We start from the raw sequence: 25,434 nt of genomic DNA, 5'->3' as shown, positions 1-25,434 counted from the left end.
TGTAACATTAGAACAGCATACAGGCCCAAATGCAAGAAGTCGTCTCATCAAACAAGTTGGGACGGTCTCTCGTAAGCTTAGTGATTGGTTTCCAGTGCATCCTCACTTCCCCGAAAGTGATTTTATAACGTCTGTCACTAGTGGTGTTGTCGGAACGGAAAACGTTAACTGTCGTATGTGTCACGAAGAGGAGAAAAAGGTACGAAAAGAAAAGTTGGTGCCGATTTCCATAGAAAAGATAAATTTTTGACTCTCTTTTATGCGGGAAATATTATAAAAGCTGGCAGCATTTAAGTTACTCTTAATCATCTTTTAATTCTTTTTCCAAAGGCATTGCTCAACGAAATAAAGTGGAGAAGAAACAAAGTCTTTTCGAAATATGAACTTGCTCCGTATCCAGTGTCTGCATTCTCAGAAAAACGTACACGAAAAGGAACAAAATTTACATTCTACAACGCATTTGTTCCAGTGAAGGATATAAAGACACTTGTAGCGAAGAAATGTTTTGTCTTTTATGGAGCATAACTTATACACAAAGTGACTTTTCGCCGAAAAATTTCCTTCATATCAATAGCAGAATCTTACCGGTATCGTCTTCTGAATCTCATATTGCTATTGTATTTGATGGGCACCCATGTGAGTCAGAGAATTGTCGCAAAAAGGTTGTCTTAGAGAGTTCGTTGGTCTCGGAAACATTCTTCGGTTAAAGTTGTGTCTGAATCAGAGATCGTAAACCAAATCTCTCAGGACAAATTTTGAGCGACGAATGACACGAGAATCACTTGATCACGCTTCTTAAAAAGGTATTTTGCGAGTGTAGCATTGAGGTGGACACGGTACAAGTAAATGCTGATGTTGTGACTGTAATGTTTGCCACTTCAAGTACCGACGACTTTGGAAGTATGATTCTAGTGATAGAAGACGTTTATCTCCTTGTTCTTACGGTTGGTTTATGTCAAGGCAACGAAACATTTTCTCCAAAGCTAGGAGGAAGAAGTATAAAAGACAAGTGGCTGTGCACTGTATGCTACATGTTCGGCAGTCAACATATTCTGCTCACTCACGTTGTTAGGTGGTATAATACAGCATCTGGTGTCTTTGGGAGAGGACAAATTAAGTTTTGTTACTTCATTAAGAAACACGAGCACCTACACTCAGCACTTGGCAAGTTCAAGAATACGGGAAGAAAAAATAACACCTGGAGAACAGTTTTTACCGAACTGTATAGTGGTTGTGTCAGCATCTCTCCTACACTAGACCCTTCGCGGTACTAGATATTCACCATGAAGCTAATTTAATCTAACAACACCAAGTCCAGTGCTGGATGGGAAAGAGAAAAAACCCACCTGAGACATGGGCCTGGGCACAGTAACTCCGATCTGTGGCCCGTTGTAATGAGTCGGTTCTTCACATTATTTCATGCTCATGTGACCTGAGCAGTTTCACAGCACCCTTCTGCAGAAAAGCAGGTTTTAAGTTTTATCCCATTAGCAAGAGCTGCAGTGGAGTGAACTGTGATATCGTGCCTGAACTATACGACAAAACTGAAGAAGAAGTAGAATTTATTGAAGTTCTTCAGGAAACAGACTTCGAACCCAGTGAATTGGAAGAGACTGACTGACTGTTGAAGAACGCGGTAATCGTGGGGCCACTCGATCTACTTAGATTCTATTACACAGGGCCTTTCTGATGACACCAAAGAACTTGGCCCTTCTAAGTGTCGTATGTCATTCACATTTCCACCTCATGTGGGCCAAAGGTTGCAATATCTGAAGTACTGCGTATCCAGAAGTGATAATAGTAACAATTCGTAGATGTTAATACCTTTTAATTACAATGAAATACCTATTGTTTCTTCATATGAGTATAATTAGCCAATTTCAGCTAACAGTTGTTCAGTTCTCTCTCACGGTATATTTACTACATACGAGGAATGACTGAAAAGTAAAGCCTCCACTTTCGTAACTCTTCAACAGTTGGCAGTATTGATATGCGGCAGGTACTGGCTTGATCTGTAGCCTCTTCTCTACAGCCCCAGTAGGCGGGAAACCTTAGCATTGAACGGTTGTGTTGTTACAGTGTAAAGTATGGAACCCTGCGTAGACGGTCGGTCAATGAGATTTAAGCAACATGCAGTCATTGAATTCCTGACAGCAGAAGGTGTCACTCCAAAGAAGATTCATCAAAGAATGAATGCATTTTATGGTGATTGTGTTACGTGAGTACTGTGCGTCGTTGGGCGAGTAAGTTTAAAGATGTTGAGGCGGGAACATCTGACCTGCGTGACACACAAAGATTTGGACGTCCTGTGACAGTAACCACCGAGTTTCACAAGCAAAATGTTGACAGATTGAATCAGGATGATCGTCGTATCACAATCGGCATTTCACAAGAACGTGTGGGTCACATTATTGCTTTGCTAGGCTATCGGAAGATCTGTGCACGATGGGTTCAGTGATGGCTTCAGAAAACTTGTTCATCGTTGGCAGAAATATAAGCAATTGGCTGGTGATTATGTGGAAAAGTGAATATTGGCGATTCCAAGGATTATTTCTGCATTTGATTAATTGAAATATTCCCATCCAAATCCAATTAACGAAGGTGGAAGCATTAATTTTTATTCAACCCTCGTATAATACAATGAATAAATTTTGTACGTTTATAAATATGGGTGAGCCAATGCTGTAGTTCTCAAGCGTTAACTTCGACTAGTGATGCACGAATCACAATAATAGTATTTCCAGGAATCACCCAAGTGCGCATGGATCAATTGAATACAGTAAAGTGACCTGTTAAATTCCAATAAATAACACAATATATATTTGTACTATATACACATACACTGGAATAAAAGTGTCAAAAGCTAGTTACTTTGCCATTCTGCACAAAAGTTTAAAAATTGATATTTTTGACGAACTGTAGCGCTCTTCATACTGGTTGCAGAGAAACATAGTATTAATCATTTGTAGAGAATTTGGTGCTCTTTTAATTGAGAAATAGACGCCAAGGCGCTAGAAACTCAAAAAACTGATATAGTTAGGAAAAAAGTAAGAAGTTCGAAAGTCTCGAAGTTTTTCGTTTGTGTAATCCAGCCACGTAAATCTGGTTACGAAAACATGGTTTTCAAATCTTTCCAGCTATACGAACCAATTAAAAAAAATTCTGTCATATCTTTATCAAGGTATATCTACTATTACACGTAGAGCGTGCAAAAAGAAGAGGACAAGAGTGCTCCTGAAAAGATTAGTGGATGACTTCTCGAAACTTTTGGCTCTAGGCTAAGTTGAACAACATAAAATTCATGGGGAAAAGAGATCATTACCTAAATGAACCCTTTACTGTTGCGGAACTCTACAGATCGCTGTTACTTTGGAGAAGTTGTGCCCCAGGGACTGGCAAACACTGAATGATCTGTTCCACAACACAAAGAGGGAGGAACAATATTGCTAATATTTTTAATAATGTATATGAGAAAAGAACTGATATCTCTGAATGAAATTCATCACGATTAGTGCTGAAAGAATACACGGTAAACCGTGTAATAAAACAAACTGATGTAGGCCAATAGCGCTCGTGAGCTGTTTGCGGAAAGTGCTGGAAAGGATTTCAAACATTGACCTGAGTGCTAGTATGAGCATCACAACTTATTCCCTAAAATACATTTTAGATATCGGAGAGGAGACCGCACGAACGAAACAGTAATAAACTTAGTAACCGATATCTAGATATATTTCAGCAGCAACTGGTATTTCATTACCTTTATTCTTTACATGAACAACACGTATAATCATGACAGGTCAACTTATAGACGCTGGCAACCAAAATGCGGAGACAGATTTTTCGTGGTACCTTCGCGAGAAAACTTATCTGCTTACTTTCAATTCGATCAATGACTCTAGAAAATCGCAGTGATTATGCAGGGTCGAGGATGACAAATACAGAGCTAGCACAGGGATCAGTTATCTCACCCCTGCTTTTCAGTATATATACTTTGGATCTATAAAATCGTCTCTCACAAAACGTAACACTTTTACTGTATACTAACGATATATTTAGTGAGTCACACCCTTCGTGTTTGCCTGCATATCATGGATATAATTATGCCTAGACTACACTCGTATGTGCTGAACAATGGTTTTGATATATCAGCAAGGCTTCAGTTCCACTCTTCACCAGGTACAGGATTTATCTCACGTAGATGCCGAATTTTGGCCCGGGTGAACCACTCGTCAAGACAGTAGCAAAAATTTCTTGGACTAGATATCGACAACAAAGTTCGGTGGGAAAACACATATCACAGAAGCTGTCGCAGACTGCGAAAGGTCCGCTAATATATAGCGATCTATCATAGGTTTCAGATGGGGAGCTGAATCAGATACTGTATTACACTATGACAGTATCCTGCTTTCATGCGTCCGTATATATTTATGGTTGTCTTTGTTTTGGATCAGCTTCAGACGCTTGTCTATGACAATTAGACAAATATTAGTACTGAGCCTACACCTATGTCTCGTTCGATGCCTGAATGCGGAAATTTTACTCAAACGGTCGCAGTTCGCACAAGATCAGAAGTTACAAGACGTCTACACCTTAACGACGTTATGCTATACGTCTAGGTATTGGCTTCATAAAAGTATTTCTTGCTGACTCACACATAAATACGAATCATTTCTCACAGTGAACCCTCTGCTTTTAAGCCAAACACCGTACCAGTGTACTGGGACGTAGAACTGCATTTGACCTGAACTTTGACTGTGATTATTCAAATAACAGCAATGTGACCGATTACTTCTCCGTTATTTCTCGAGCACTTCAATACGCTGAAAGGCACTTGGGTTCTGAGTTCGTTATCCTTTCTGGTTCTAGATCGTTCCCGGAACTCTTAATACATCTGCACAGTGGAAGATCCAACCATACAGTACCATATGGCAATCTGAATCTAACGTTACAGATCACAAATAGGAACTATTTTAATTACACAGCTGGTAACGCTATTGTCCTTGTGCTACCTTTGAACTTGGATGTCTGAAGATAGAAATAATTACGAAACGCGTCATGTATACTTAGTGATCAATGAAGTCGTTCTTCATCTGTCGTATGAAGTTTCGTGCGACCTAGCCAGCTTAACTACAGATCTACGGATATTTACGAGAATGTTAACTAGCCTCCTAAGTACCTTTGTGTCAAATTTTTACTAGGTACCAGGAAGTTACTGTGCGCTGGGTAGAGTCACACTGTGGCACATATGGCAATGAAACAGTAGACAAGCCAGCCAAAGTTACCGTCTGTGGAGTGAAGAGATACACAGAATCACCAGCTATAGATTTTTTAAACGTTATTAGATGAACGATCAGCAGGAGCGGAACACACAACGGCAAGTGGGCTCCAAGAACGAAGGTAAAGATCATGCCAAACAACGAAAACGTCGATCCTTCAGAAGACTCCCGAACTCTACGCAGCGCCTTACAATCAGCCACGGATGTTATAGTAAGGATCTACACCGTACTGGTGTGATCGTGGCTAGTGGCTGCACCAACAGACACTCATACAACATTAGAAGCCAGCTCATAGAATGTCTGGTAATCATCAGTCGCTGTTTGCTGAGAGCAGTGTGTGCATCCACGACCATGGCATGCTTTCATGGACACTTCACCTCTTCGTGTTACGTGCCTGGAAGTAATACGTACCACATCCATATGCCACCCCGTAATTATATCACCACAGTACTACGGAACGTCAGTTCACAATATTTTCCCCACTTATGGTTTCTGTGGGCTTTACGCCGTGATTCATGTATCACAATCTCTTCGTGAATCTCCAGTAGCATCCTCAGCGTCGTCACTCACTCTATCGAACTTGGATCTTCGCTTCGCTACGTGATACTCAAGGAATGTCCCATAGTCTCTCCCTTGCAATATCAACGTCTACATAAGTTATTTCACAGAGCAATGGAACACCTCAAAAGTCTTCCTTTTCTGCATCAAATCACCCGTATAGACATCGTCCAATGACCTATATGCCTTGCATAAGTTATCAGCAAAGTCCTTGAAATCATTCATGCTCAATGAATTCATCAGCACCTTTCAATCGAATGACCCACTCCATCACCAAACGTTGCTTTTGCCTCAATAATTATGTCTATGACCAACTTCTTTACCTTACTGACCTTGTCTTCCATCAAATAAATAAAGGAAAATCCACTACATTTGTCTGCCTTGATTTGTATACACCATTTGACGAGACACGACATTCTCAACCATTCTTCCGGCTACGTACCTATGAACTCCCAGTTAAAAGTTTTCGTCTTATAGCACCATTCCTTCACGACGTCCTAATTATATCATGAAAAATCTCACGTGCTCCCACATTTTCACCCCATAGCTAATCCGCCTCGAGGCCCTGTCTTTTAACCCCTCCCTCTACATCCGGTACACAGAAGACATTACCAAAAGCTAACCCCCACTCACCTCCTGAAATTAGCAAACGACACCGCCTAACGAGGCACCCACCACAATATTTGAGTCTTCCATGCTTCCTCTCAACGCTACATGAAACTCCTGGTGGAGTGGTGAAAACTTCAAGAAAATCAACAGAAAAACTAAGGCACTGTCTTTAGTCACACCGCTCGACGTAGCAATCTCTTCATTATAACCTACCCATCCCTCTGATTAAACTGTATAGTATTTAGGATTAATCCTCGACGGAAAACAAAAACATCGAATGCATAGACAAAGGTGGATACCGATTAACATCCTAACAGCTCGCTGCTGGGGGTCTACATCCTTCTACCATTATAAACACACACAAATCCTCCATCCACTCCATCCACATCAAAGTCAGAGCTGCCTGGACCTTCGCCTCCTCTTAAATCTGTACGTCTTGGAAAGACATGCATTCCACATCACCTTTCACATTCACCTACCTTCCCTAATTCGCGTCTTGTACCAACTCACCCACGCCCCACACCTTTCTCTCTCAATAGAGCACCTTCTGACCCAATACACCAATCGCAAAACCCAGTTCTGGCACCTAAAGTGTCACTCACTTGTCCCCAGTCCGTGTACACTGCTACACCACCATATCCATATTCAGCCTCCATGCACGTACAGGCCTTACCAATCCTCTCTAGTCGGCGTTTAAGCAACTCCTACTCATCTTACTCAATAATGAATAATAGTCACTGAACTCCCTACCTCACACTGTCCTACTGTTTTTCTTCATTGTCTTTCTCCACATAGCTACCTCTATTAAAACCACAATCATTTTCATCATCAGTGTTCCACCATAGCACTACTCGCATTACCATGGCTGATTATTTTTATTTGTAACTGAAAATCATCCTTAATAATTTTTTTCAATGTTATCTATATTGTCCACCAACGTGCTGAGCCGTGTAGTGGCTCACGTTGGTAGGTTGGCATCGCGTAATAGGGATAGTGGCGTCTCGTTTTCTTCTTGTATTTACTGGCGCCACTACATTTGCTAGCATTGTCTGTCCAAAAGTGGCAGCAGCAGACCAATTGCGTTCACGGCTGAAGGCCTTATTGACAAGCAAATAGAACTATTTGTCTTTTGAAGGCCCCAATAGTAATAACTCAAGAAAATTTGGCGGCTGAAGGCCTTGATAGCAAATTTTTGAGAAGCAATTAAACTTCTTCGAGAGTTATTTAAAGAAAAATAATCTACATTTCGGTGTTAAAATATTTTGTCTATTTAAAATTTCTTAAGACAAGTTACACTCACGACTGAAGGCGTTATTAACAAGAATTTCAAACTCTTTCTCTGCTGAAGGACCGAACAGTAGTAATTGAAAATTATAATATTAAAAAAAAGAAATTTTTGATTGGATATTGTCTCTTAATAGCGAAATTTTGATGATTATCTTTTTCAAAAATTTTTGTATCTCGTGGAGCAGTTTAACTGGTTCTTAAGAATTTACTATCCCGACCTTTTCCTAGTTATTACTATTGGGGCCTTCAGCCGACAAATAATTTGGATTTCTCGTCAATAAGGCCTTCAGCCGTGAGTGGAACTTGCTTAAGAATTTTTTTTAATTAGACATTGTGTCTTAACAGTCAAATTTGATAACTGTTCCTTATTGTCAACTTTATTTGCAGTTGTATCCAAATAAAGTATACGTGGTTTTTTTTAATAAAAAAAGAGAACTGAGCAACCAATGGCAAGTGATTACGGCAGTCGGCCGGTGTGGCCGAGCGGTTCTAGGAGCTTCAGTCTGGAATCGCGCGACCGCTATGGTCGCAGGTTCGAATCCTGCCTTGGGCATGGATGTGTGTGATGTCCTTAGGTTAGTTAGGTTTAAGTAGTTCTAAGTTCTAGGGGACTGATGACCTCAGATGTTAAGTCCCATAGTGCTCAAAGCCATTTGAACCATTTTTTTTTATTAAGGCCACGACCACACAGAATCCTGCCTTTTCCTAAGTACAAGGTCTCAGCGCTTTTTTATCTTCAGCCATTGTCGTTCGTGTTTATGTAAATATCGTAAATATTGAACACAAACGTGTATGTTTTAAAAAATCTAATTTTTGTTATCTTTTTTTATCTACTTTCAACTACTCTTAAATTGTGTACAGTTTTTGGATGTAAGGCGGCTTTTATCCGCTGCTATCCCTCCCCATCATGGATAACTGAGATAACAATGAAACGTATTCGTTGTATACGTTTTACTGTGTGGGTTACTCAGTGAAAATTTCTTGACAAATTGAAGCACATTCCGCATGCAATAATCGCCGCCATCTGAAAAGGACAGTTTTATGAATACGCAAAGCATCATCATCACCATCATCATCATCATCATTATCATCATCAAAAGCCATTTCACTCACTTGGTGGCGTTGCCTCTTTGAGTCCTCGTCCAAATAAGAACCGAGCAGGTTCTTTAATTTCTGGCGATCTTGACCTTCTCTTTTCGAGTTCATATTGATTTAGTAAGTCTCTGCCCCACCTGTCAGGTACTTCGTTTTGGTCTTATTTGGTAAACTGGCATCCAATCCAGTACTTGTTATGACCATTTGCCATCTTTTCCAGTACCAATTCAGGGTATTCACCCTTCCTATTATGTCTGACGTTTCTTGTACGTCTGATAACATCTGTTCCCCTATGTCTATTTTTTTTTTTTTTTTTTTTTGAGCCGAACATTGTTCTTTCGTTCCCCTTGCGGTTACTATTAGTTTTACAACAAAGATCTTATTTAATGTCGACGTCTCGCACCCATAAGTTATTAATGACAATTTTTGTGGTGGTCTTCAGTCCTGACACTGGTTTGATGCAGGTCTCTATGCTACTCTATCTTGTACAAGCTGTTTCATCTCCCAGTACGTCTTGCAGCTTACATCCTCCTGAATCTGCATAGTGTGTTCATCTCTTGGTCTCCCTCAACGGCTTTTACACTCCACGTTGCCCTACAGAACTAAATTGGTGATCCCTTGATGCCTCAGAACATGTCCTACTAACCGATCCCTTCTTCTAGTCAAGTTGTGCGACAAATTTCACTTCTCCCCAATTCCATTCAATACTTCCTCATTAGTTAAGTGATCTACCCTTCTATACTTTAGCATTCTTCTGTAGCACCACATTTCGAAAGCTTCTATTCTCTTCTTGTCCAAACTATTTATCGTCCATGTTTCACTTCCATGCATGGTTACACTCCAAACAAATCCTTTCAGAAATGACTTCCTGACTCTTAAATCTATACTGGATATTAAAAAATTTCTCTTCTTCAGAAACGCTTTCTTTGCCATTGCCAGTCTACATTTTATATCCTCTCTACTTCTAATGCATTGTTGTCTGCTCCCGAGGCCTTGTTTCGACTTAGGTCTTTCAGTGCTCTGTCAAACTCTTCACGCAGTTACATATCTCCCATTTCATCTTCTTCTACATCCTCTGCCATTTCCATAATATTGCCCTCAAGTACCTCACCGTTGTATAGACCCTCTATTACTCCATCCATCTTTCTGCTTTCCCTTCTTTGCTTAGAACTGGGTTTCCATACAAGTGGTTCGCTTTTCTCCAAATGTCTCTTTCACTTTCCTGTAGGCAGTATCTATCTTACCCCTAGTGAGATAAGCCTCTACATTCTTTCATTTGACATCTAGCCATGCCTGCTTAGTCATTTTGCACTTCCTGTCGGTCTCATTTTTGAGATGTTTGCATCTCTTTTTGCCTGCTTCATTTACTGCATTTCTATATTTTCTCCTTTCATCAATTAAATTCAGTATTTCTTCTGCCACCCAAGTGTTTCTACTAGCCCTCGTGCCTTTACCTACTTGATCCTCTGCTGCCTTCACTACTTCATCCCTCAAAGTTACCCATTCTTCTTCTACTGTATTTTTCCCCATTCTTGTTAATTGTTCCCTAATGCTCTCCCTGAAACTCTGTACAACTTCTGGTTCAGTCAGTTTATCCAGGTCCCATCTCCTCAAATTCCCACCTTATTGCGGTTTCTTCAGTTTTAATCTACAGTTCATTACCAATAGATTGTGGTCATTTTCCACATCTGCCCATGGAAATGTCTTACAATTTAAAACCTGGTTCCTAAATGTCTGTCTCACCATTATCTGAAACCTGTCAGTATCTCCAGGCTTCTTCTATGTCTACAACCTTCTTTTATGATTCTTGTTCCAAGTGTTAGCTATGATTAAGTTACGCTCTCTGCAAAATTCTACCAGGCGGATTCCTCTTTCATTGCTTACCCCCAATCCATATTCACCTACTACGTTTCCTTCTCTTCCTTTTCCTACTACCGAATTCCAGTCACCCATGACTATTAGATTTTTATGTCCCTTCACTATCTGAATAATTTCTTTTATCTCATTAAACATTTATTCAATTTCTTCGTCATCTGCAGAGCTAGGTGGCATATAAACTTGTACTACTGCAGTATGCGAGGGCTTCATGTGTATCTTGGCCACAATAATGTATTCACTATGCTGTTTGTAGTAGCTTACCCGCTCTCCTTTTTTTTTTTTATTCATTATTAAACCTACTCCTGCATTACCCCTATTATATTCACCTGACCTAGAGTCTTGTTCTTCCTGCCACCGAACTTAGCTAATTCCCACTATATCTAACTTTAACCTACCCATTTCCCTTTTTAAATTTTCTAACCTACCTGCCAGATTAAGGGTTCTGACATTCTACGCTCCGATCCGCGGAACCCCAGTTATCTTTCTCCTGATAACGACGTCCTCTTGAGTAGTCCCCGCCCGGAGATCCGAATGGGGGACTATTTTACCTCCGGAATATTTTACCCAAGAGGACGCCATCATCATTTAACCATACAGTAAAGCTGCATGCCCTCGGGAAAAATTACGTCTATAGTTTCCCCATGCTTTCAGCCGTTCGCAGTACCAGTACAGCAAGGGCGTTTTGGTTAGTGTTAAAAGGCCAGATCAGTCAATCATCCAGCCTGTTCCCCTGCTGCCCCTCTTCAGCAACCACATGTTTGTCTGGCCTCGCCAGGTTATTTATTCTCTGTACCAGAACGAGAATACCCTTTGTTTTCCTACTCAACACTGTTCGGACATTGCTTTTTCGAAGGCAGCTGAAAATGGTATTGGAGATGCAGTCACCTTGTTTTGCCCCTTTTCAATGGAATATTCATCAGTTTTTTCATTAGGACTCACAAGTGCTGTGAAAGCCTTGTATATGTTATGTACTATTTTAATCTTACATTCTTCTGTTCGTTGTCCTCTTATATCCTCTAAAACAGCTGGGTAAGCGATAGAATCGAATGGTTTTTCTAATTATGTAAAGACAAGGCAAAGAGGTATATGGTACTCATTTGTTTTACTAATTACTTTTCGTAGAGTGATGATATGGTCAACTGTAATAAATCCTGGGTGGAACCCAGCTTGGCCAGTGACAGAAGTAAATGCTACAGGCAGTTACGACCTCTCAGTCGATATTTTAAAAGTTGTGGGTCAGAAATCCATGACAAATTTTGCTTAAATGTTTTCACGTGATTTGCGCAGTGAAACATTTGCAAGAGATAGGAATAATGACAAATGATAAAACGTAAGGGAAATGGTGCCATAGAAGTCAAGAACTATGGCCCTGTCAGCCTTCTGTCTACAGTTTTTAGTAGAATATCGTCTACGAGATTGAGCACTACACTTGAATATGCAAATATACTCATTTAAATCGTGATTTATAATTTGACTTCCAATTTCTGTAATTTGAATACTGGCTGCCTCTTTATAAGCATGAAGACAAAAATGATTAAGGTAACGTCCCTCACACTAGCCCACCTGTCATCTAGAACTTACATATTTGCACTTCTTTTGTACCATATTGTCAGGTGACGCCCCGATTAGGCATTGATTTCTAAAACTGCCCTTGTTTTGAAAGTTCTAAGTTCTTGAAAATGAACTCATAAGAAAATTAACATTTGTGTTTTTCATGTTTCGTAATTTTAGGTTTAGTAACAAACGACCGTAGCTCGTTATGTTGCTCTGATCTTAACTAGAGATCTGATGATGGAAGTATCCGAAACGCCGCAGTAAATAAAGAAATATAATATTAACAGATCTAGGTGGTTTTATTCACATGACTTTCCCAATGCTCGCAGATTCATACAGGAAATTTATTTCCTTTATAGTTAATTTTGTCTCTAATCTAATTTCTGCCACTTCTCATTACTTCAAACGGTTATTTGTTGATTCCAGTCAACCTATCTTGTATATCTCCCTCCGTAGTCAGCACAGTAACTCAGCGTATTCGGTCAGGAAATGGGCCATCCTCTGTAATGAAAGTTCTCAGTGACTGAATTTGAAAGATGTCACGTGTCACCTGCACAGAATCACGGTCAGGAAAACGAAGAAGAAACAAATGGAAAAAAGAAAGGATATGGCCAGCGGGGCTGACTGCAATTCTGATGACCCCAGTTCCATTTCCGTTACCGACATTAAGTTTTTTTGGTGGGAGAACTGGAAGGGGGTGCACGCCGCTTCGTGATTTCAAACTGAAGCGGAATTTGACCGAATGGTAGCGGCTCCAGGTCACGAAAACAGACAACTGTAACACGGGAAATCAGGACTTCAGCCGCCTACAGACACTGAAATAAATCAGTCGTGGTCGAATATCTGTGTCGGACCGCAACTCAGACCCAGGTGCTCCGTTTTTCTAAAGCGGTTGCCATAACCACCTTGGTAATCCGGACACGCTTCCCGTCCAACTCAAATTCTCAACTTGTTATGCGCAAGTAATGCCCCCATCCGCTAGCCTCACTACCCACACCGTTCTGTCCGCCGAAACGTAAACTACAAATTGATATAAAACTGATAACGTCAGGGTGTGAGGTATGCTGGCTCAACGCCAGCGCATTCAACTACACCATTAGCAGAGGATGGTACGGCGGTCAGTCGGTGCCGATTTTCCCTACAGGTTCTCAGGACGTTATGGAACCTTTCTGTTATTTCAGTTATTACGTCTCCTACGTACAGGTTCAATAGTAGGGGCGAAAGACTACATCTCAGTCTTAACACCTAACACTAGCACTTCGTTCTTTGTGTTCCACTCTCGTTATTCCCCATTGGTTCTTGTACATATTGCATATTGCCCGTCTTCCCTTGTATGTTATATCTATTTTCTCGATATTTTCGAACATCTTGCGCCATTGCACATTGTCGAACGTTTCTTCTATGGCGACAAAGTTTGTGTTTAGTACTCTTAACGAGTCGTAAATAGAGACGGCAACGTCACACTGTCAGAAGCAAGCCAAGAGCCGAGGCTACGACCGATGGTCCGGGACGTTCAGCAAAGGAGACGCTACCGGGAGCGGCGCTGGCGCAGCCTGGCTGTCTTGTGTACCGAAGGCGCGCCGGAGTGGGCGATGGGTGATGGGTAGGAGGTGGAAGGGGAGGGGTAGGTTAGGACAGGCGAGCCTCGCCTCAGCCCGTGCTGTTTGCCTGCACCCTTCCCTCGCCTCTCCTCTCCCCAGAGCGCTTTCTGCCGACGCGCTCTTGATTGCTCACGCGCCGTCTGTGTTCCCAGGAGTGCTGCGGCGGCGACCGAACGCCGCCCCGGGCAAGAATGTGCTCCTCCCATCCCCCTCTCTCAACCTTCCAACCTTCCTCCTCCTCCAACTCCTCAGTGTCTCTTTTCCTCACTGTCTCTTATTTAAAGTCACCCAGTAGTGTCTCTCGCTCTCTCTCCCTCTTCCTCTCTCTCTCTTTCAGCGTTTGCTAGCCTTTATTTATGATGTCCTCCGACCTTTTCCCCTTCGTTTACTAATCGGAGGTAAACAATCCGTGATTGGCTCAGTGCGAAGCTCCTCATGTTTACAAATACGTCTCTTGTCGACAAGCAGTAGGAAACTCTTCCTTTTTTTTATTTATTACCTGTACCCAGTTTGCTGTTGACTTCCAAGTAAAAGAATAAGACTAAAGGTGTACTCACTCAAGCAAACAACTTAGTATCTTCCAGTGTGCAGCTCTGTGTGTGTGTGTGTGTGTGTGTGTGTGTGTGTGTGTGTGTGTGTTTGTGTGTATGTGTGTGTGTGTGTGTGTGTGTGAGAGAGAGAGAGAGAGAGAGAGAGAGAGAAACTGGGCATGTGTACGTGTTCATGCATGGTGTGGCTCCAGAGGCATAGAAAAATTTTGGGAATTAGTTGTACAATGTTTCTTTGATGGACCCATGTTTCTTTGCATATACACTTTGTCATTAATGACACGATCGTTACACTATGAAGCTCTTGCACAGACCTTTCCTTTTTTATTACAAAGCCGTTCAATAAGCAGTGCAACGATTTTTCTTTCCTGTCCCTGGGTTTTCTTTACTCAGGATTCCAGCACACCACATTATTCCTTACTCTTTTGACTACAAAGTCATATTTTTGAACATATTCTCCGTTTAGTGCCATGGAATTACGTTACCTTACTATGAGGGCTCGTTTGCCCGCTTGGTACTGCTCCACTGGTCGACATCGGAGGTTACATCTTGCTGAGTCAGTAACCTTCCCATGATGCACGTACTGTTTCGTTTAGAGTGGTTCCTTCATTTGGCCAGACAGTTGGAAGTCAGAAAGTGCGAGATACAGGCTATAGGTTACATGAGGGAGGACAGTCCAATGAAGTGTTCGGAGCTTCTACCGGGTGCGCAGACTTGGGTGAAGGCTTTTGTTGTTATGGAGAAGGAGAATTTAGTTTGCATTTTTGTGGCGGTGAACATGCTGATGTCGTATCTTCAGTTTTCTGCAGGTAGCACAATACACATTTATTGTGGTCGTTGCACAATGAAGGAGGACATCAAACGGAACAACCCCTTCAGAGTTTCCATAGGGCAGTTGCCATGACCTTACCGTCTGAGGATTCAGCTCATAATTTTTTTTTTTTTCGGAGGAGAGGTGAGGTGGCGCCACACCTTGTATTGCCATTTTGTTTCCGGAACGAAGTAATAAAGCCCTGTTTCATCGCCTGTGATGATGACTGACAAAAATTGTTAAATTAAGTTCGGTAACGCACAAGCTATTCCGAATAGTTGGTCTCTTGCTCTTTATGGTCTTCCTTAGACGGCGAGGAACCCTGTAGTTACATACCTTTGACTGCGCACGTTGGTGGACGAATGTGTCAGCACTAACCATAGAGACCTCGAACTGAGCGGCGAGGTGTTTGATTCCGATTTGTCGATCACCTCGAATGAGGGTATCCGCACGTTCCAACATCCCAGGAGTCACAGCTTTGTGTGACCGCCCGGCTCTTGTGAGACCTTGTTGCGAGGATGACAGTCGCCTCGCCCAACGACTCACCGTGCTTTTGTTTATTGCCAGGTCTCCGTAAACATTCTGCGAGCACCACTGAATTTCGGCAATGCTCTGGTTTTCCATTAAAAGAAACTCCATGACAGCTCACAAAGTATTTTGTAATCTGGGGATCCGAAGCTGTTGAAAGGCATGATGGCCTGATGTAAAGAAGAAGTTGATAAATTTTTGTCTCTTTGATGCACAACCAACTTCGCCTCCTAAAGCCGCATCATTATGCTCAACAGCATTAGGAGATTAAATGTGTACTCACCGCTCCTAGTCGAGATGTGTTATTTAGCGAATATTGTCTTATGTTTACTGGCGAACGAAGGCTGGCTCTGAGGTGATCCAAGAATTTCCTGTAAATTATTGGTGGCTGAATTATGTAATTATTAATTCTTGCTTTAAGATATGCCTGCATAGTTGTGACAGCAGCACAATTCAGACTTGGGAAGGGTGGAAGTGGGCCGCACAAGCGACTAAGACAACTCTCTTCTTTCAACGCACCTCCGTTCAAGGTGCCATTTTGAAGACTACGTCTTGCGCCGCCATCTATCGGATCTTCATGAAACTATAGGAGCTGAAGAGAGCATATTTCACGACGATCCACAAAAAATTCAGCATTTCTTCAACTGAAATTGGCTGTGAAAAAATGAGTTTCCTTACTTAATGAACGCTCCTCGTAGTTATCAGAAAGCAGTGACATGTACAAAAGAGCCTGTTAACTTTCTTGCATTAGTGCGTGCGTTATTAGGAATTGCTTTTGTTGTGGTCTTCGGTCCCAATACTGATTTGACGCAAATATCACCCCTGTCTGTGCCACCGATGCCTCTTTACCTCTTCAGAACTGCTACAAGCAACATCAGTTTGAGCCTGCTTACAGTCTAAGTCTACCTATACAACTTTTATGCTCCCACCCCCTCTCCAGTTAATCCCCCCGGATGTGGCCTAATATCCGATCAGCGTTTTCTTATACTGAAGTTTTCCACAAATTTCTTTTTCCTGCAGTTCTTTTCGGTACCTCTTCATTCGTTTTTAGATTTACCCACCTAACTTTCAATGTTATTCTATAGCATTATGTTATAAAGCGCCGTTTCTCTTCTTGAATGAACGTTTCAGTTCCCTACAAGGCTCCATAAATATACTTTCAAAAAAAGACTTCGTTAGACTTAAATTTATATTTAATGTTCAAAAATATTTCTTCCTCGTAAATCTATTTCTCGATTTTGGCAGACAGCATTTTACGTCTTCTCTTTTGGTCACCATCAGTTTCTTTGCTCCCCGAACAGCGCAGGTCATCTGCTACTTTCAGTCCTGTATTTAATAACACATGAGCATTGTCTAATTTAGTTCGACTAAATTTCGTTACCTCTGTTTCAGTTTTGTTTTCATCTTACTAACGTCTTTTCCGGAATCAGTCATTCCATTCGCCACATCTTTCACGTTCTTTCCTGTACATGGCAGAACTGTAGTGTCGTCAGCAAACTTCAATGTTTTATTTGTACTCCCTGCACGTTAATCTCTTCTGCAAATTCCTCCTTGGTTTACATTACTACTTGCTAGCGTACAGATCGAATAACATTGGCGTTAGACTACTACTCTTTCTGACATCTGTTGCAACAATTGATTCCCTCTCCTACTCATCATCGATTTCTGTATCATCACTAGTTCCTTTAAAAGTTGTTTATAACTTTTCTTTCCTCTATTTCACCCCCACTGTCTCAAGAATTCAAAGAGTGTGTTCGAAGCAACATTGGGAAAATCTTTATCTACAGATGCTGTTGATTTACCTCTTCTGCCAACGTCAACTCGTATGGTCATTGCGGTCCCAGGGAACCTAAACTTATCTTCCACGATATAAAGCTCCTACCAATTTTCGAGTCTTCTGTAAACTGTTGGTGTCTGCATGTCGCAGCCATGATTGGTGGTTACATAATATTCAAACTTGTAAGCACTTGCCTTGTTCGGAATCGTAGTAATTGTATTTCTCTTGAAATCTGAGGGTATTTCGCCTTGCAATATCGGATGAATGTTTTTTGTCACTTTGGCTCTCCCAAGGATATTACCAATTATGAGGGTATTTCGTGTACAAATAGGGACTTCTTTCTACAGAATAAGCCTTTCAGAGTCTTTAACTGCTGTTTCAGACTCATGTTTCTCATTCCATCTCCATTTACTTTGTTTTCTCTCATTGTGATATTAACAAACGCTTACATTGGCATACTTGCTCATATACAACATACATGCAAATTAACCACTTAAGGAAACTTAGTTTTGATTCGTATCAGTGTAGAACATTGCCCCAGAAATGAATGAAATAGTTCCAATCCCCCAGTCCTGAGCATATAAGAACTCTTAAGGACCTTCCATTTATTTCCAATATGGTTCAAATGGTTCAAATGGCTCTAAGCAATATGGTACTTAACATCTGTGGTCATCAGTCCCCTCGACTTAGAACTACTTAAACCTAACTAACCTAAAGACATCACACACATCCATTCCCGAAGTAAGATCCCAAACTGCGACCGCTCGGCCACATCCACCGGCTTTCGAATATGGAACCCCCTCTGCTCCACTGTTGGCGTTCCTGGTAATTAACTGAAAAGAGCTCACAGTTTTTAATGGGCCTGATATGAAACAGCCCGCTCTACACAATGTAGGGGAGAATAATCATATTGTCCTCAAATCTGTCTGCTTAATACTTCTCCTTCTTGTGTTTTTTCCGGCTTCCATCCTCCGCTTTTTTGTGACGTATGAACTTGTCATCCAAAGTAATAGCGTTTTTACGTCAGTAAGAATGTTATCCGTACTCACCAATTTTTAATGAAGAACGTGTCTGTCTCAGTGACAGGTAATAGAATACTTACTGCAGCGATTTACGTCTCGAGACTAAGGCCTAGAAATTAGGCATCCACAAGAAGATGGATGTCTCACGAGATGTCGAGTTACACAGCGTACACTCCTTTTTACATGCTTATCTTCTTGCAGCCACAGCCTACACAATTTTTTTGTTTCTTGATTGTTGGCATTTGGCCTGAAGCCAACTGATCAACTTAATTCTTCAAAATACTCGATGTCGTATAGATGCTGGAAACGCCACAAAGAAGTTGGCAGTAAGGTCCCATACGGCTAATCGTGGAGCAGGTATGACCTCTTTGGCCGAATGAAATCCTCGCCCACGTTGGAGGGATGAAAATCACATGGTGCGCCATCAGCTGAATACGTAGAGTATCCTTACTACGAACTGAACCGCGTAAACGGTGAATACTATCCCTGCAGCGGGTTTTGTTTACCGTTGCAACGTCTGAGACGAATTCCGTGTGAACAATTTCATTTCAACGAAACGACAGATCGGCATCATCTTGCCTTGTGAACTATCTTAAAGTGGTTATTTCTGTCAGGCGATACTGGCGTTTTCAAGGTATCGGATTGCCGCTACAGTAGCAGATCTTAAGAAAACACCATCTTTCGTCTCCAGATATGATTTGGTTGAGAAACGTGGTAACATCGTCATAACTACTGATCATGATCCCAAAAGTCATCATGTGTCCCTCTCGTAGCACACCATGTTGGATAACACGTAGCATGCTCAGGTCATCAGTTACTATTTTGTAGCAGGCACCATGGCTGACCCCTATTGCTTCTGCAATATTGTCTACCGTCTGGGGATATCTAGCACGCACCAACATCGTAACCTCGTCAGCTCTGCGTTCAGTGGCTGTTTCTGGCTGACTAGAACACACATACCCTGCAAAATCTCTCCTTCGTGGAAACCGTCCGTTACACCAAAACACAACAATGAGACTCAATGCATCGTCGAAGTACTTCTGCTGCATCGTTTGAAACGCTTTGCCAGCTGTTTTGCCTTATTTCTGGCAGAACTTTATGTTTGTTCGTTGTTCCAGTAGCGTCATACTGAAGTTCCGATGCGCGCCGTCAAATCATCTTAACAACGACAAACACAGTTCTGCTAACTGTGGGAGCACTACGTTGTCTACTGCTTGGACGAGAGACTGACAAAGAACTATACCACGTTCCACCCAAGCACTGTAATTGAGTCACACTGACGCTATGCGCTCAGTCACGGTAGTTCATCATATTACTACGTATCTCGTAATACTCGTGGATTTTCAAAAATCAGAATAACAGATCGTTGAATTGTAATATTCCTGAGATATAATAATAATAATAATAACAATAATAATAATTGGTTATCGACATAGCGTGTCTCCCTATCCTCGTTTCTCTATTTCGATACTGGAACGCTTTAGACGGCAATCATAACTCTGGCGGGCTAATAATTGCCCTTCAGACTGGTGCGTTTCGATGAATGTACCAATTCTTCTACATACTTGTGTTTACTATTTTTTTTTTTTTAGACGTCAGTCTTCTGACTGGTTTGGCGCTGCCTGCCATGAATTCCTCTGCTGTGACAACCTCTTCATCTAAGAGTAGCACTTACAACCAACGTCATCAATTATTTGCTGGATTTATTCCAATCTCTGTCTTCCTCTACAATAGCTCTCTCTAGACCCTCATGGAAGTCATTCCTTGATGTCGTAACAGATTTCCTATTATCATATCCCTTCTCCTTGTCAGAGTTTATGACATATTTCTTTCATCTACGACTCTGTTCAGAATCTGCTCATTTCTTACCTTATCAGTCTACCTAATTTTCAACATTCATTTGTACAATCAGATCTCAACTGCTCCGATACTCTTTCGTTCCGGTTTTCCCAGAGTCAATGTTTCACTTGCATACAATGCTGTGCTCCAAATATACATTCTCAGAAATTTATTCCTCAAATTACGGTCTATGTTTGATACTAGTAGACTTCTCTTGACCAGGAATGCCCTTTTTGCCATTGCTAGTCTGCTTTTGATGTCCTTGCTCCGCCTGTCATTGGTTATTTTCCTGCCCAGCTAGTAGAATTCCTTAACTTTATCTATTTCGTGACCATCAATCCTGATGATAAGGTTCATGCTGTTCGTATTTCTGCTACTTGCCATTACTTTTGTAACCCTTCGATTTACTCTCAGTACATATCCTGTACTCACTAGACTGTTCATTCCAGTCAGCACATCATGTAATTATTATTCACTTTCACTTAGGATAGTAATGTCATCAGCGAATCTTTAACATCGATATCGTCCCAACTTGAATTTTAATTCCACTCCTGAATATTGCTATTATTGCATCATTGCTTCTTCGGTGTACAGATTAAACAGTAGAGGCGAAAGAATACATCTCTGTCTCATACACTTTTTAATCGGAACACTTCGTTTTTGCGCAAACACTCTTGTTATTCATTTTTGTACATATTCTATTTTACCCGGTTTTTCCTATAGCTTACCCCTATTTTCCTCAGAATTTCGAACATCTTGTACCAGTTTACATTGTCGAATGCTATTTCTACGTCGACAAATCCTAGTCTAACTTTCACTACCAACTGCAACGTAAGAATTGGCTCTTTGGTGCCATTGTCTTTCATAATGCCAAACTGATAGTCATCTAACACATACTCAACTTAATTTTTGATTCTTCTGTGTACCATTCTTATCAGTAACTTGAATGCATGGGCTGCTAAGCTGATTGTACGATAAGTTTCGCACTTGTCATCTCTCGTAGTATTCAGAATTGTGTGGATGATATTTTTCCCAAAGTCAGATGGTATGTCGTCATTCATACTTTCTACGTACCAACGTGAAGAGTTGTTTTGTTGCCACTTTCCCCCAATGATTATAGAAGTTCTGATGGAATGTTTTCTATCACTAATGCTTTATTTTATCTTATGTCCTCCAAAGTTCTTGCAAATTCTAATGCTGGTTCCCTTTTCTTTTCTAAAATGACTCCTGTTTCTTCTTCTATCACATCAGACAAATCTTCCCCTCCTAGAGGCCTTCAGTGTACTTTTTCCATCTATCCAATTTCTCACTGTATTTAACTGTGGTATTCCCGCAGCACACTGTCTCCCTGTATTTCGCTGGACACTTTTATACTTTCTTCTTTCATCGATAAATTGAAGTACAGCGTGATTATAATTAAAGTAAAACTTTCAAAACGCTGTAGAAATAACACCACTGGTCAGAATAAAGTCAAATAGCAAGGAAATATTGTCGTAGAATACGGAAAACGTATGGCAGAATAAAAAAAATAGTCTGAAAATTTATCAGTAAATGACACTGCACATGTACCCTGTTGCGAACGACCCACTGAAGTTGGTATAAACACGCCGGGTACACGACTTATCCTCCTTTCGCGTCTCCGACGTTCGCCTTGACAGTCTCAATGCAAGATCGCGCTTTGCTTGTGAAGCTGTATTACTATAACAATGACTGTGAGCACCGCGCTCTGCTGAATTTCCTGACACTGAAGGGTTTGAAAAAAGGCGTCGGTCCGATGACTGCCATGGGCCTGGAGCAAATTATTCGGAAGTTCAAAAAGATGGGTTCTTTTGGTGTGCAACCTGGTAGAGGGAGGAAACTAATTGATTTGACGTCAGTGGAAGCAATGGCCACAACAATGCAGGAGGAGACGAGTGGTGGTGTGCAAACGTGTAGCGCGCGGAGAATTGCCCGAACATTGGACATACCCGTGAACACGGTGCGTAAAATCGTAGGAAAGATTCTTCTTTGCTACACATTCAAAAATACCCATGGCCGTGAGTTGCTTCCTGTTGACCTGCCAGCAAGAGAGACTACTACTTTAGAATTTATTTCTCACATGGAAGCGGACAATGCCTTGCCGCGGAATATTTTGTGGACAAAATGGCTCTGAGCACTATGGGACTCAACTTCTGAGATCATTAGTCCCCTAGAACTTAGAACTAGTTAAACCTAACTAACCTAAGGACATCACACACATCCATGCTCGAGGCAGGATTCGAACCTGCGACCGTAGCGTCTCGCGGTTCCAGACTGCAGCGCCTAGAACCGCACGGCCACTTCGGCCGGCTTTTGTGGACAGACGAAGCCCGTTTCCATCTGACAGGATACGTCAATACACAGAATTGTCGAATATGGGCAACAGGAAATTCACACGCAAATCAACCAGTACCACTTCTCCTGAAAAGGTCACTGTGTGGGGCTGGTTTACGGCATTATTTCTCAAAGGGCCATATTTTTCTCGAAGAGACAGGTGCTTCCGGTCCCGTTACCTGTACAGTCACTGGTAAACACTATGAGCGTCTTTTGCGCAACCACGACATGCCAGCTCTCCAACAGCGTGGATGTGTGGATGGGATGTTTTATGCAAGATGGCGAACCTCTGTACATTGCAAATCCACTTAAGCAGCTGCTGAAGCCCAATTTCGGAAATGCTAGAATTATCATCCGCCATTTCCATACAACATGGTCGTGGCGATTACCCGATCATATTCCGTGTGACTTCTGGCTGTGGCGCTATCTGAAAGATGTTGTGTTCAGTGTTCCGATTGCAAGCTTAGCTGCCTTGAAGGCACACATTGCACAACACATTCTGTACGTGACCCCGGAAAAATTTCTGTCAGTTGTGGAATATGCTGTAGTGGAATATGCTGTTTCTCGATTACAACCTGTTGCAGAAAACGATGTATGGCATACTGGACATGTTTTGCGCCAGTCAAACGGAAATTAATAACCCGATTTGATTTTGATTGATGCTTTTTATATGTTTTTGGCCTCAGGACAATTAAAAACCGATGTTATTGATGCTTTTTATGCGGTTTTTGGTTTCAGGACGATTAAAAACCAGTATTACCCATCCGATGTGAATTAACCAGGCCGTGGTTGATGGACTCAAGTACCTATACTCCCATGCACACTGAATAGTACATTTTGTTTAATGTCAAACGTACACCTTAGGCATTGTTGTATGATTCATTAGTCATTTGTAGTCGATCACTAGTAAATTATTGTTCCTACAGCGCCATCAATTGCCACATTTTGTAACTATTTATTTATCTTCTGCCATACGTTGTCCCCCTTCTCCGATAATATTCCTTTGCAATTTGACGTCTTTCTGACCAGTGGTGATATTTCTATAGTTGTTTGAAAGTTTAACTTTAATGATAATCATCCTGTACTTCTTCTGTTACCCGTGGATTTTTCACAGTTACCTTCTTTATACCTACGTTTCTCTTTCCAACTTCTGTGATTGCTCTTTTTAGAATGCCCATTCCTCTTCAACTGTACTGCCTACTGAGCTATTGCTTATTGCTGTACCTATAGTCTTAGAGACCTTCAGGTGTATCTCATCATCCCTCATTACTTCCATACTCTTCTTGGCTAATCTCTTAAATTTCACCCTACTCTTCATCACTACTACATTGTTAACTGAGTCTAATTTGCTGGCTACGCCTTAGAACCCTGGATCTGATTTCTGAACCTCTGTGTGACGATGCCGTAACCAAAGCGAAGTCTTCCCGTATCACCCAGCCTTTTCCAGGTATATCTCCTCTTCTCGTAATTCTTGAACAGAGGATCCTCTATTACGAGCTGAATCTTTTTGCAGAACTCATATGTCCTTCTCCTCTCTCATTCCTTGTCCCAAGCACATGTTCTCTTGTACCCTTTTCATCCACTCCTTCCCCTACAACTGCATTTCAGTGCCCCATGACTTGGAGTTTCATCTCCTGTCATGTACGTATTACCTTTCATTATCCTCATGTGATTTTTATGTCTCTTCATCTTTAGCTTGCGACGTCGGCACGTATACCTGTACTATGGCTGTCGGTGTTGGTTGGCTGTCAATTCGGATAAGAACAATCTTATCACTGTACTGATCACGGTAACACACTCTCTGCCCTACCTTGCTGTTCATAACGAACCCTACTCCCGTTATACCATTTTCTGATCAGAAATCCTTTTCTTCTTTGCATTTCACTTCTCTGACCCAAACTGTATCCAGATTGAGTCTTTGCATTCCCTTTCCTAATTTTCTAACTTCTCTGCCACGGTCAGGCCTCTGACATTCCTCGAATATGATCGTAGAACATTATCTTTCTGCTGGTTATTTAATATTTTCCTCGTTGTCACCTCCCTTTTGGCAGTCCCTTCCCGGAGTTCCGAGTGGAGGACTATTCCGAAATCTTTTGCCAATGGAGTGATCATCATGACACCTTCAATTACAGGCCACATGTCCTGTGGATACACGTTATGTGTCTTTAATGCTTTGGTTTCCATTGCCTTCTGAATCCTTATGCCGTTGATCTTTGCCGATTCTTCCGCCTTTAGGGGAAGTTATCCATCAAAAGGACAAGAGAATGCTCTGAATTTCTGTTCACAACTCCTTCCTCTTTGTGACGAAGCCGCTGGCAGAATGAGGGTGACTTCTTGAGCCGGAAGTCTTCGGCCGCCAGCGATGATTATTAATCAAGATTTAAACGGTGGTGAGTTTCGAACCCAGGACCGAGGGCGTTTTGATTACTAATCAAAGATGCTAACCCTACACCACAGGTGCAACACTGGATGACGGTATGCTTTCTCATAGTATCCTAGAGCGTTATGCCATTCCACTGTACACTGTTAGTTCTAGCGATACTATTTTGTCCAGGGTGTGCGTATTCGTTCCAGTTGAAATAGACGTTTTGATATCACTTTGCGAAATCTGATTCGCATCTCCCTTTCACAACTGTTTTTTATTTTCGTTTCACAACTTTTTTAACATTCACCTTAATGAATTATGCTGGTTTCTAGTT

This window comes from Schistocerca americana, chromosome 5, assembly GCF_021461395.2.
Source record: "Schistocerca americana isolate TAMUIC-IGC-003095 chromosome 5, iqSchAmer2.1, whole genome shotgun sequence".
NCBI lineage: Eukaryota > Metazoa > Arthropoda > Insecta > Orthoptera > Acrididae > Schistocerca > Schistocerca americana.
Note: the sequence above shows the minus strand (reverse complement) of the source record.